The 14305-nt window shown below is 39.8% G+C and overlaps 1 long non-coding RNA gene across 1 annotated transcript; it reads right to left on the reverse strand.

Moving 5' to 3' along the window:
* Positions 1-7789: 7789 nt before the first annotated feature.
* LOC135289878 (uncharacterized) lies at positions 7790-10262 on the reverse strand. Its single transcript, XR_010352607.1, has 4 exons — positions 9973-10262; positions 8949-9055; positions 8054-8131; positions 7790-7955 (listed from the first exon to the last, which is right to left on the reverse strand). It is a non-coding gene; the product is annotated as an uncharacterized LOC135289878 (long non-coding RNA).
* Between the last annotated feature and the right edge of the window lie 4043 nt (positions 10263-14305).

The following is a 14305-nucleotide window of genomic DNA, read 5'->3' on the forward strand; positions in this document are numbered from 1 at the left end:
AAGGTGGCAAGCATGACTCAAATATGAAACACGATGAGTACACAATCTGAGGTATTGCTTGCTAGGTGCAGAAATGTGGCTGGAAGCTATACCTGGTGACACCGTGTTGCTGCCAAGTCGTGGTTCTTTACAGAGTTAGGCTGCCATCTCTCCTGTGCACGTTTCCTGATTTTGCACATTGTGCCGCTCATTTGGTGGCATGATTAAAGTGAAAAATGTGCCAGATACTTTTTTTTATTATTGTCAACATATTTATGGTTTATTATTTCTCCAGGCTGTGTTTTTACAATTTTGGATATGTTTCTGAGAGGGCTTTGTGCCCGCCAATATACTTGTGTCTAATTCGCCTTCAGAAGGACATAATGTGAGAAATGTCTCCATCAGTCATGTCCTGACACTGATCTTCCATTCAAGAGTCAGTCACTGAAAACAAGTTTCAGAACAGTGCCCTGCAGATTGTGTTTTTGCTCTGTGTGTTTAGAAGATGAATACCCTTATTTAGAACCCTAGAATCATCAAGGTTGGAAGAGACCTCTAAAAGTGTCAAGTCCAACCATCAACCCAGTGCTACCATTGTAACCCCTGAACCATTAACCCACATCACCCAGCACCAAATCCAGATGCCTCTTAATCGCCTTCAGAGATGGTGACTCCCCCACCTCCCAGGGCAACCTGTTCCAATGCCTGACATGCCCTAACAGTGAAAAAAATTTTCTAATATCCAGTCTAGTTCTCCTGTCTCTGCTGAAGGCCATTTCTTCTGATCCTCTCACTCCAGACACAGTAGAAGAGACCAATGCCCACCTCACTACAGCCTCCTTTCAGGGAGCTGTAGAGAGCAATGAGGTCTCCCCTGGGCTTCCTCATGACTAAAGAAACCCAGCTCTCTCAGCAACTCCTCATAAGACATGTTTCCTAGACCCTTCAAAAGCCTTGTTGCCCTTTCCTCCAGCAGCTCAATGTCCTTTTTAAAGTGAGTGGCCCAGAACCAGACTCGAGGTGTAGGATGATCACGTCCCTTGTCCTGCTGCCACACTGCTCTTGGTTCAGGCCAAGCAAGATGCCATGGGCCTTCCCGGCCACCTGGGCACACCGTGGCTCACACTGAGCCAGCTCTCAAGGAGCATCCCCAAGTCCCTTTCTGCAGAGCAGCTCTTTAGCCAATTCTCCCCAGCCTGTAGTGCTGCATGGGTTTGCTGAGACCCAAGTTCAGGACATGGCACTTGGCCTTATTTTATACCTACAAAGAACAGCTGCAATTGTTATTTCCATTCTGATGAAGATTATCATTACTCTTCATGGATTTTACTTCATAAGAATCCTGTTACCTAGAGAAACTATTACTATCCCTGCTTTCAAGATGGCAAATAGACAGTATAACTTGCCTGAGGTCATATATATATAGTATGTGGTAAAACCAGAAACTTAATCCAGAATTTTGGTGCAGATCCAGTTAGTTTAAAACCACAAGTTCATTTTTTTCCTCAAGCTCTGTTCCTCAGGACTTCACTCATGAGAAACTGTTGTGAGAAGGAGCAAAGCAATGTTGAAAAAGACATGCTAAAATCAATTTTGTTGCATTTGTGCAGAAAATAATGTGTACTTACATGGAAGTGTTTAGAGTAAGCATATTTACACATAAAATGTCAGCAGAAATATCTGGTTTCATAAGCATATGAACCAATAAGGGGAACACAATGCAAATGTGTTGTTTCAATATTGTACATTCAAAGTATGAGATGTAAGAACTTCCAGTTTTTATTGGTTATGTTTCATGCAGGAGCAGGTGAATTGCAGAAGCACCATGAAAACTTTGGCCAAAACTGCTAGCACAGTAATGATATCCTGAAGTACTGCCTACATTAGTAGTACCATTATATTCTAAAGAGTTGTGACATTTTCATCAAGCACTGTGATGAACACAGTTTCAGCAGTTTCCCACAGCAATTCCTCTCAAGGAACAGAGATATGTCAAGTGCACCCACAGTACATCTGTGTTGGATGCCTCTGGTACCAGTTCAGGGTTTCAGGCCTCTCCGCTGTCATGTGTCTCCACAGACACTGGTGTGCCCAAAGTGACATTGTGTAGCCAGCAGCATAAACCTGTAAGATGCCAGCCCCTTCAGACCAGGTCTAGCAGCAGAGTCAGAAGATTCGTCTGCATTGTGAAAGCATATGCCAAATGCTTGTCAGAGGACAGTTGTGTGCCAGGCTCCTGGCACTAATGGTATGTATGCAGCTGCCATCGTTGCTAACAAAGTACTAATCATGGTGTGTGTGAGAATGAACTGTTCATAGAGCCAGCCATGCTTGCAAGTGAACTCAAGCCTTCCAGAAGATTGAACTGTGTTGGACAAATGTGCTCTGACCAACAGTTTTTATTCTGTTTTATTATGGTTAGTTCCTCAAAAGTGCAGTCATGGTGCCTTTACCACTTTCCAAGTATCTCTCTCATGTACTTCTGACTAAATACTGACAATTCTCCTGATTTCTTTCTTCTGTGACAGTCTTGCCTGTATTACTGACTAGTTTTACTGATTACTTCTCCCATATCCAAAGACAGGCAAGAACTTTATCTTTAAGAATCCTCTTCCTCTCCTGCTGTCCTCAAGGCCTCATGCCAAAGCCTGAAAGAAATGGCCAGGCAGGACATACTCAACATTTATATGAACCTTTCATGGTAAATGTCATTCTTCCCGCTCTGTGGTTAAGAATGTTTGCTAGTTAACACACCAAAAAACAGGTAGAAAAATCTATCATTGCTGGTATTGATGGTGTCTGTGAAAAAAGAAAAGATTGATTTTAAAAGGGAAAAATTAGCTTATAATTAAAAATGTGTTGTCTGCTTTTTCAAATGAGCAATAAAATACACACACTAATTGGGACTAAATAGTAGTGTGTGAGTATAACACTCATGAACACAACAGGATTCTTCCATTTCTGACGTAGCCATATACATGTCAGTGAAGGTATGTACCAGCAAAATCAAGACATCTACTTGCTGAGTTCCATTAGCTGACCATAGCTGCATTTTCTCACAGTAGCAACTGTCTACCCTCATACCTTCATAAGGAATTTTTTAATGGAAAGGTTGTTAAACATTGGAATGTTCTGCTCAGGGAGGTAGTGGAGTCACCATCCCTGGGGATGTTCAGGAAACCCCTGGGAGTGGCACTCAGTGCCATGTTCTAGTTGGCAAGGTGGTGATCAGTCAAAGGCTGAACTCCGTGGTGTTAGAGTTCTTTTCCAAACTAAATGATTGCTGATTCTGTGATTCATGATGGCAGCTGAGGCAAACTTACATTGTTTTGCAGCTGCCAGAGGCAAGGAACCAGCAATGTGGTCTCTTACTGTAGCTCAAGAGGCATTGTGTTATACTCTGATTGCTCGGTCAGTTGCAAGGGTCTGCTCATGGCCAGTGCAGAAGGAGAATGCAATCACAGCTGCCAGTTTTAAGGGGAGCTTAGCCCAGTGGATGGGCGTGGTGGGGCTGGAGCAGAAAAGCTAACTCCTTGCTTGTCTTCTTTTAGGGTAAAAGAAGAAGCTGCTGAGGATATTCACTTCCCAGTGTTTCCTCTAATTGGTTCTTCTCTATGAACAAGCCAGGGTAAGGACATAAACTTGTGCTTTTTTTTCCAGAAAAGGCAGAAGTTTCATCTAGAAGTACCAACAAACTTTCTTAATCTATATGTTTTGCATCCAAGTCCCTGTATGTGGCTTGATAACTACCCGTGTGGAAGCTGATGCACCACGTGTGCTCCCTTAAGGCTTTAGAGCTAGTATATGTATTTTTCTGAATTAGATCCAGACAACTGAAACACAGGCTGAGGTGCTCTTTCACCAAGTAGTGTGACAGATTTACCACTGACAAAAAAATTGTGGGGAGAATGGAAAAGAATGTGTGTCCTCTTGACGCAGTAACGTCTCACTCAACATGTAAAGACCTGAACTTGGCAAAGTGGCTCAGAGCTTTTCCACATAATAAAATGAAAATCCTTAAACAAAAGAAACTCACCAAATGGAAATTCAATGGGATTTTCTCAGATAATAGTACTGTTTCTATCAGAAAGGAACTTTGCTAAATAGCTGCAGTGATATAGTTTCTTCATTGTGAGCCTGCAATGAAATATCTGCATACCTTCATTTATTGTCCTTTTTTCCTGACAGAAATGAAACTCCATGAACAATAGCATTTTTTACACTTTCAAGAACCTTGATGGTAATTAGGTTTCTAATATATTTTCTGTAACTTCCCTTGGTTTTTATTCTGGCTTTGGAAATTTGTAATTATTTAGCATGCATATTTGTTTCCTCTCTTACCCTCTGGTGTGTTTAGGTTGCATATTTCTGTGATGTTTGTGCTTTGTTTGCACATTGCCCAGTATTAAGCAATTCACAATTTGTTTGGCTTCTCTACTTGCTGTTGTGATGCAAATTGTAAATATATCCACACTTCTAAAAATCATTATTATTTCTGAAACTCTAGGGATTAACTTTGGTTTCCTCTTGATGAAAATACAGTTTTGTTGGGTTAACTAGAGACTGGGGGCATTCCACTAGGCACAGTAAAGAGCAGGCTTTGCATTTTACAGACTATGCAACATGCTACTCTGAAAGCAGGTAGGATAGTCTGGGAAGGGGAGAAAACACTCTGGAATCCTTTGTGACATCTAATTTTTCTTGCTGTTGCTGTTAATGGCACAGAAAGTTTTACAGACTTATCTCATTAGTGCTGCTCACTAGGTTCAAGTATTTTCCAAGGAAACTTATTTGTCTGGGAAAAAATCCTCTGACTTTTTAGCATCCAGCCAGCACTTCTTGAAAGCTGACATGGGTTTAGTTTTTCAAGTTAATTTTACAGCTATATTTTTTTCTTTTTTAATTTCCATTCTCACTAAAGGTGAATTTTCACTCATTTGTTGGTTTTTCTTCAATGCAACTGTATCAGCCCAGTTCTGATCTGCAAACCAGGTGTACTCACATTGTCACCGCTATTAAGCTACCTGTACCTACAATAAACCAGCTTAGTGTAACTGAGGATAAAGGACAAGTTGTTAAGCCTTTATCTAATAACAGTATAAACCTCCATTGCTTTTTCTTACTTCAAGCTGTTTGAACCCATTTTGCCCTATCACCAAAACTAAAGAACATCAAAAGGAAACCAGCATTCCCTGTACATTCAGAATAATTGTATTTCTGACTTCTATAAAATAAAATAGGGTGGTGTATCCAGTGTCAGGGGTATTTTGTGCTTTTTTTATGAATTCTGTCATATCCATTAAATGTTCCCTGGTTCTTAAACACAGGGAATTACCTCAGTCTGATCCTGACCTTAAAACCTGAATGACTTAGTGGAAGACATACTACTCTCTTCAGTGAGACCAGTTTTTTCACCTTGTAAAAAATTCCAGGTCTTAACAGAGGACTGTGTGTGTTTGGGTACTTTTTCTTTATACCAGGGGCTTTCATGTTCTGTCCCACCTTACAAAATACAATGTATCTTTTACTTTGATTTTTGTTTTTCTTCTACACTGTTTATTGTAGCTAGTTAAATTTAATTATTTAATGTTAGGCAGGTGAATAGAATCTTTCTCAGCTGACAGAAAGGTAAGTCAAATGATGGGTTAACTCTAAAAGCCTCTTGCACTAGTATTTGCTGTGCCATCAGTCACTCCATTAAGATGCCTTCCTGGTTTATGTAACTTGCAATAAGTTGCATCAGCTCATACACTGATGGTATTTTTGATCTCTTGACAACCTCCTAGACTAACTTGGAATTGTTTTCAGTCTTAGGCCATCACAGATTGCCAGCATTTATTTTGAACAAGATATTCATATTCATGAGAAGAAAACAACCGCCCTCAGCATCTGAACAGTGACTGTAAGCCTGAAGCATATGCTTTGAACTTGCAGCTGGGATGTCAGACAGTGATGAGTAGAGGTGTTTATTTCATGTCCACAGTACTGGTCAAAAGAGGTGGGGCTCACAACAGAACCAGTTGATGTGCTTGGAAAACCATGCTGAGTTTTTCCTATAACAAGAATCCCACTAACTGCTAGCAGAGTTGTGAGTCTTTCAGAAAACTCTCAGGTCAAGCCAGAATATATAAGAAGTCACCTCAGAAATTAAATTCAGCTGCTATTCATGCCCCAGAAAATGTGGGGGGGGTTATAGAGGTTTTTTATCATTTTGCCATCAGCCTACCTGATTCATTCTTGGGGAAGGTGCAGTTTGCACGTCCAGCTGCGCTGCCAGACAGACAGAATTTGCCACAACAGGGCATGGGTGTCTGCACAGGCCTGCACCCAAACACCTGCCTTTTCAGTCCTAAACAAAACAAGCTCACTGATAGCAAATAACATTGGCAATGGTGTAGGAGAACATTTTCCTGAAGTTGAAATGAATGTTAGTATCCCTTCTGAATGCTAGTCTCAGATTTGCAAAGGGACAAGATATCTCAGTCTGTGCCAAAACTATGAAAGACAGAAGTATGCATATAGGTTGAAATATGACTAAGATGGACTATCAATAAGAGAGCAGTATGAAGTTCTATGAATTCTGTAGCCCATGTATTCTAGTTTCTTGGACTTTCTATCATGTGATTGATTCCCTAGTGTGTGGTAAAAAGTCAAATGACTAAAGTATTTGTTGCAGAGGAGACATTCAGTAAGTCCCTATTGTGTAAATTCTGCACAGTATAATATAGATTGTGTTGGTTTCCATCTCCTGGACAGTATTTATCTTATCTTTTGGGCTACCTCTTTTGTTCAAACTTGTGGAGTCTACAAATCTGGGACTTTACCTTTTTACAATAAATGCATAGAGAGGTACAGCATGTACAATTTGAATTAAAGTAATAAAAGCCTTACTTATGCAGACACACACACACACACACAAAAAGAGCAAATAAAATAAGAGGAAAATAGCTGTAGAGAAATCACTGTTTTCACATTTAAGCATTTGGGAGAATTGGCTTAGAAAATGGGTCTATCCAATTACCCAAGTGATATGATGAAAATCACACCTGCCATAGACAGCCAGAATACATTTTTTCCAGCTTTTTGCCTGTAGTAATATATAGTGACAATAAGGTCTGCCATCTAATCACACTGTAATCCAAACATTCTGTTAAACTCTATTTCCTCTGTGTGTTGAGTGACTGCCTTTTCTCCCCTATGACACAAAGTAAAGAAAGCATCATTTAGTCAACTTTTCTTTCCTATTACTATATAGTTAATTTATTTCCTTTTGTCAGAAAACCGTGCAAAATGTGGGAAGCTCTCTTCAGATGTAACTGCTGATTTCTCAGTAACAACATTTCTGTCTAACATATCAGTGTCATGATATTTAACCTGAATTAAGTACAGTCTTATTATTTTGAAAAACAAAGGAAATTAAAAACATACATCTAAACTAAGGGGATTTAATGCCTCAGAAATTGTGCTGGAAGAAAAACAGTTCAGCAGTTTGAGTTAACTGGTATGTTGCAAACTAAAATTATGCTTTCCTGAGGAGAGTCAAAAGAAGCGGTTTCAGAAGTATGAGCACTCAGTGGAAGCAGTTTGCTGCTGTGCCATCAGAGCTCTCCCTGGGAGCCAACAGCAGGAGCAGTGCCGTAGACTGGTAGTGGTGTAATCAGAGTGAGTTGACCAAAGCTTCCTTCCTACTGCAATGGCATTTGTATCAGGTGTTCATTCAGTGAGAGAAGAATTTAAATACATTTTATTATGATAAAAAACACTTCAAATGGCACAAAAGTTGTTTTAACTGACATTTATTGCTGTCTGTTGTATTGCAAGTATTCCTGGAACCTCCTTTTTTTGTGGGACATCAACAGTAGCACAGCAGGAGGTGATTGCTGTGTTGAGAAACATCTCCCCTTCCATTCTCTCAGAGAAATCTTGGAACATTCAGACTTGTCTCACAGAGGTCTTACCTCCATCGTCTTCTGGAACTGTTTAAAGAAAATATTTGAGGTGAAAGTAATGAAACAACCACAGAAACTCATACAATTAAGTTTCTGTGGGAAAAAAAAAGTGAAGGAATGCACACCTGATTTTCTCCTTTAAATAGAAGCATTCAACTTCTGCTAATTAGCAATTTGAGTAGAGCTTGGTGGACTCTGCGTAACTGCAAAGGAAAAGAGGCACAGCATGATAAGATTGGGTGAACAAACTTACAAAAAATCTGTGCTTGAAATTGGTAGTAAATATAACCCAGGTTCCAAATTAGATTTGGATGTGCTCCAGATATTGAACTCCCATCGAAATTACAGCAACTTCAGAACATCTTATATTAAAAAGCAATAGAATTCTCATTGTGTTTAAGTAGATTTCAGCTATTCAATCCTGTATGGTTCATTTTGTAAACTTAGCACACTTGTGTATGAATACCAGTTAGGTATTCTATCAGACCAGGTTCAGCAGTTTAACAGGCTACCCTTTGCTAAATAGTACAAATGATACTTTTTTAAGCCTCCCAAAAACAGTCTGAGCAAATTCTTGATGTGCTCAAGTTTAAAAATCCCTGACAAAGAGACTGATTACAGTGCACATAAGAAACCAAAACCAAACAAAAATAAAGTTAAATGAGAAGAGTTATAATGAAGATGTGGAGGACAGCAGCAGGGAACAACTATATAAAATATCTCCTATATTTAGGAAAGCATTCCAAGGATTTCTGTGCTGAATACCTGACTGAAACTGTAAAAGGTCTTTTCCTCAATCAGCCTACAGCTGAGCTGCACGTGACAATGTTATCTAAATAGGACTGTGTCCTGGAGGATATAAGGATGTGTAATTTTGGTGAGTTAGTGTGTACCCTGGTGCTTTGTCTCCGCCATGTGATTGCTTCCCTTTTGGTTTTTCTATCTCTAACCCTGCTGGTCCAAATACATACTTGGAAACAAGTTAACCACCACTTGCTTCACCAAGGAATTGCAGCCTACCTGTGGGACAACCAGAACCAGCTGTGACATCCTCGTTGTTAACATGCTGCATTGCCCTGTCCAGGAGCAAGGAATCCAAAACATCAGAGTATCCTAGAAGAGGATGTCTAGGACACCAAAAGCAAGGGAGTTGTGGGAGTAAGACTGGGAATGATGTTCTGCTTCATAACTGCCACCCCCAGTGTTCTCAGATTTGTCAGCAGCTGGTTATATATTGTAGTTTGATTTTGAGGCCCTGTCCCCATGGCACTTCAAGTGCGGATAGCCAGATCTCTGTTTAAATCACAGTCTTGCTGGAAAATGCCCCAATTTTTCCCTGCCAAGTGGGATCATGTTTAAAAACTATTTAAATCCTCTCAGGCACTGAGCTTTTGTTTAAGGATATTTTTTAACCTGAATGCTGCCAGTGCTAGAGCAACTTCAGTAACGTGGAAAACAAGTGGGAGCAGCAGCAAAGACATGTTGCTGGCAACCAGTGCTGCTCAAACCTGTTCCACATAGTTGCCAGAGCTTTCCATGTAATGTTACACCAGCAGATTCACACCACTCACAAAAGGTTGGAATTTTTTGACAAAAAAATATTTCTAACCTCTAGCAAAAATTTACAGATTGGCATTGCAAGAAACTTTGTAAGACATTGGCAGGGGCAAATCACGTTTAATATGTAGGCTTATGTTAATGGGTGTTTAAAGAAAAACAAGTACTAACTAATTTGGGTTACAGGACAGATTTGGAGGGCTCCTCCAAGTTTTTTCCCCCAACTCATTCTAGATTTGGAAAATAATGTGACCTTTCCTGGGAAGTGAAATTATTTTTCTCCACTGCCACTTCCTCAAGAATGAAGATGTATTTATGATGATATAATGATGAAATAAAAGGAAATAAGTAGCAATGGAAGGATATATCCCAAAGGCCTATTTTTGTCCCCAGTGAAATAAATTAAACAATTCCCATTTACTTCAGTGTAACCCGGCTTAAAATCTGGTAGTATTAAAGGAACTTTAATAGCAGAATAGTGATCTACCTTAGGCAAAAAGAGAGCGGGGGACTTTCAAAGTATCAAGTTATAGACATTGTATTCCATCTATTATGCCTGGACAATCCGGTGCAGGAACAGAATAGTTAAATATGCTCTGGTCTTCCTTTACAAATTTCCTACTACCAATTCTGTCAAATGAGACTTAAAAAGAATACAAGCACATACACACACAACCCCAAAACCCTCCGCTGGAAACTATAAAAATCCTTCCTTCCTTCCTTCCTTCCTTCCTTCCTTCCTTCCTTCCTTCCTTCCTTCCTTCCTTCCTTCCTTCCTTCCTTCCTTCCTTCCTTCCTTCCTTCCTTCCTTCCTTCCTTCCTTCCTTCCTTCCTTCCTTCCTTCCTTCCTTCCTTCCTTCCTTCCTTCCTTCCTTCCTTCCTTCCTTCCTTCCTTCCTTCCTTCCTTCCTTCCTTCCTTCCTTCCTTCCTTCCTTCCTTCCTTCCTTCCTTCCTTCCTTCCTTCCTTCCTTCCTTCCTTCCTTCCTTCCTTCCTTCCTTCCTTCCTTCCTTCCTTCCTTCCTTCCTTCCTTCCTTCCTTCCTTCCTTCCTTCCTTCCCTCCTTCCCTCCTTCCCTCCTTCCCTCCTTCCTTCCCTCCTTCCTTCCCTCCTTCCTTCCCTCCTTCCTTCCTTCCTTCCTTCCTTCCTTCCTTCCTTCCTTCCTTCCTTCCTTCCTTCCTTCCTTCCTTCCTTCCTTCCTTCCTTCCTTCCTTCCTTCCTTCCTTCCTTCCTTCCTTCCTTCCTTCCTTCCTTCCTTCCTCCCTCCCTCCCTCCCTCCCTTCCTTTCCGCCCCTTCCGCCCCTTCCGCCCCTTCCCAAAATTACCTCTGCATCAAACATGCAAATTTATAATCCAGGAACAGGACAGATTCAGTTTCAGAAAATGTTTGAAGAAGACAACTAGTGCTGGATCCTCATTCGTCAGTACCAAAAGAAACCTCTTTTATATATACTTCTTTAAGTTTCAGATAAACCTCTTATGACACAGAGATCACAAAATATAGTAGAGTGCCCTAAAAACTGACTTAGGCCACCTGAACTCACTGATGTGCATTAAAAGATGCAAACTGAACAGCTATGCATAGAATATTTTACTTCAGTATTGCTCAGAAATGTTAGACTGTCAGAGCCTGGCCATACAAGGACTGTTTGATTGTTGTATTTATATTCTCTACAGAGAATTAATAAATATTTAGGTCAAATCCACGTGCATGCATGCATGGTTGACAGAGAAAAAGAATCATTTCCATGAGGCTTCAACAACTCCATACTGCTGTGAGTATATAAAAAAGTGCCTTTCAGACTGAGTCAGTGGTATGTACTAGCACATTTGCAAATAAGTGTATAAATACAAAGTAATTATAAAATAACCTTTTAAAAACTGCCTGTAAAAAAGCAAGTGGTTGATTAAAAGGGTCTCCATTGTTCTTGTTTATTCCCTTTTGTATCAGTGGTTATGCTGCAATTCATATTGTATTTTTGAGTCACTGCCAATTCTGCTATCTGAAGAGAAACAACTGAAGCAACTTCTGTGATTGCTGTCTTCATACAATCACAATATGCCAATACTGCAAGGCTGCTAATTCTGTAAGCTGACTTTTTATCATTTTATGCTTCTATTATCTCGAATAAAATAACTACTGCAGAAAATGTTGTGAATAGCTCTGTAATTTCTCCTCAGGCTGGCAGCAGGGTGCTATAGAAAGCTGTGTTCTTAGTTCCTGCTTCTCCTACACATCTTTCCCAGTTGTCACTTCTCTCTGCTTTCTTTGGTGAAATGGGTTTGCAAATGCCAACAGATATAAACCTCTTGCAGCAATGCAGAAATAAAAGAAAGAGAGCTACTGGCAGGGAGAACAAAAGTACCCATGGAAGAAGGACCCTTTCCTCAGTATCCTCTTCAGCAAGGGAATAATCTCCATGGCTTATGATTTTTACTGGGTTAGACTGAATGAACATCCATTCTTTGATGATGCAAAGGGTCCCCGTATCTGTTAACCAGAGAACAAGAATAAAAAACAAATTCCCTAACTTGCTTGGAGCACATACTGTAAATAGACAAAATGCAATGCAAGCAATCCTCTGTAATTCAGGCCTGCAAACAAACTCAGAAAGATGGTATAGTATGTTGCTTGTGTTTGAGTCTCAGGAGATATTTGTAGGTTTTAGCTTTCCCTTTTAGTTTTTTTCCAGAAAATTTAATTGCAATAACTCTAATACATCACTAAGGCCTTGGCCCTTCACACATCCATGTCAAACTTCATACAGACAAGTTGTCTCATTCATTTAACAAGTCTGACACTGCCTGTCACCATGCTCTAGCTTTGTGCTGCCTGCACTCACCACATGCCTGTTCTGAAGGGAGTGCAGGTAGCCCAGCAGCTAAATGCTGCTGACATGACCTGGTAGTCCACCTCCAGAAGCTGCAATTTTGCCTTACAGATTGCCTGTGGATAACTCCAGAATGGCAATGTGCCTCACAAACTAAAAATGCATATTTTTCTTCTTTATCCCCTATTATGGGAATAGTTAGATTGCCTTAAGTAAGACTGTTCACAAATTTGAATGTAGATTGATGTCCTGCTGTGCATGGAGAAGAAAATACAAAATGCTGATACTGCTCTATGATTTTCACTTCTCTGTCTGATAGAACAATTCAGATTAAGAGTTTAGAGTTTTATTGTTTTAGACTTCACTATGAGGAGAACATTAATTGTGGAGAGAAGAATCATTCACTCCATTCAGAGTTGGACTGGTGAACATGAGAGGAGGCTCATGATGTTGCAAATGTTTTAAGTCTTAAAATGTCTTGGTACTAGCCAGAAGCTTTTATTATGCAAAGAAATACTTTTCTTGCCTCATGTAATCTGATGTACTTTATTAAAAGTCTAAGTTTAACAAAGCTATTTTTATTTTCAGGAAGTCATAGTTTTTATGATTTAAAACATGAATGCATGGAGGACAGCCCTGGGGAAACTAAGCCCATATCTGGAAATGCAGAAAAAATCACTTGTGCAAGTTTTTAATTTAACTAAGTCTATTGGCAGAAGCCAGAACCAGTAGTGTTCATGCTCCCAGTTTACTCAACATAGCAGTCTCTCAGCACTAAATGTCCTCTTCTGTTTTATTAATTATTTTAGCCTTGTTCTCATTATTTACCATTTCTTACAGTTCTCCTTTGCTGTAATTAAATACCTGTATTATACAAAAACCCCCGGTGTGAATAATGAGATGCTTTCCAAAGAGTGTCACTTAGGTCAAGGTCATGAGAATTAGTCTTCTTGAAATACTCTCAGGTCTGCCACCAACTTTATCTTAGACCTTCAATAAACCACTTAACCTCTCCACATCTCCACCTGTCAAAGGAGAATGGCAATACTTTCCAAGCTTGCCACCTACATTTTACTATGAAAGTATTTTTGCAACTCATGAGTACAGAACATCTCCCAAGAGCCAAGTGTTACTGCCCAGGCCTTGATGGACTTGGCACAGTAAGAGGGACAGACACAACCCTGGTCTGAGCTGGAGGTTTGTGCAGCTGGCTGACCATGGCTACTTTGCAGGTTGATACTACAGTGGAGGCCTGCAATCAATTTATTGCAGAATTTACCTCATAGTTTTGTTGGTCTAGGAGTTATTTTGCAGGTAAATTTGTTAGCAGATGTCCTATAATAATCTGGCAGAGAATAGTTTAGAAACCCCAAAGTAAAAATACTAGCAATTTAATTTTTTTTTTCCCAAGTATTTTAATCTATTAAAATTGTCTGGATTTTTTTAATGCATCTTGAAAATGAACATAATTTTTAGTATGTATACATTTTGACTCTCAATTTGAAGATTTTCTGAAGTTGAGAAATATATGGAGCATTTTGAAAAAGTGGAAAATTACCTGGAGAAGGGGTGGTTGTCACTCTGCCAATCTGACCTGTTCTCCTGACTCACTCTTCTCTTTTCTCTTCTTCTCTTTCCCTTTCCCTCCCAAGGCTCTTTCCCAAGAGCTATTTAACTGATGGTATAGTTCCCTTTTACTAAAACACTGCTGGTCTTCCTGACACTAGCAATTAGTTTCAGATATTGTGAGCTATATTACAACACTGTGCTGCAGCACTTGGGAGGTAACAGCTGGTTGAATAAAGGATACATCTAAATTTCACCAATTTTTTAAACCAAAAAACCGCTGGTTAACAAGAGGACTGTTTTATGGAAAGGAGTCAGGAGAGAGAGTTCCTTGGAGGTTCCTTGATAGTTCCTTGGTGTAAAAGAAAGTCACCTAGCTGAAAGGGACAGGCTAACCTTGGCACTAGATTTCTCCTTATGTAATTC

This window comes from Passer domesticus, chromosome Z (assembly GCF_036417665.1).
Source record: "Passer domesticus isolate bPasDom1 chromosome Z, bPasDom1.hap1, whole genome shotgun sequence".
NCBI classification, from domain to species: domain Eukaryota; kingdom Metazoa; phylum Chordata; class Aves; order Passeriformes; family Passeridae; genus Passer; species Passer domesticus.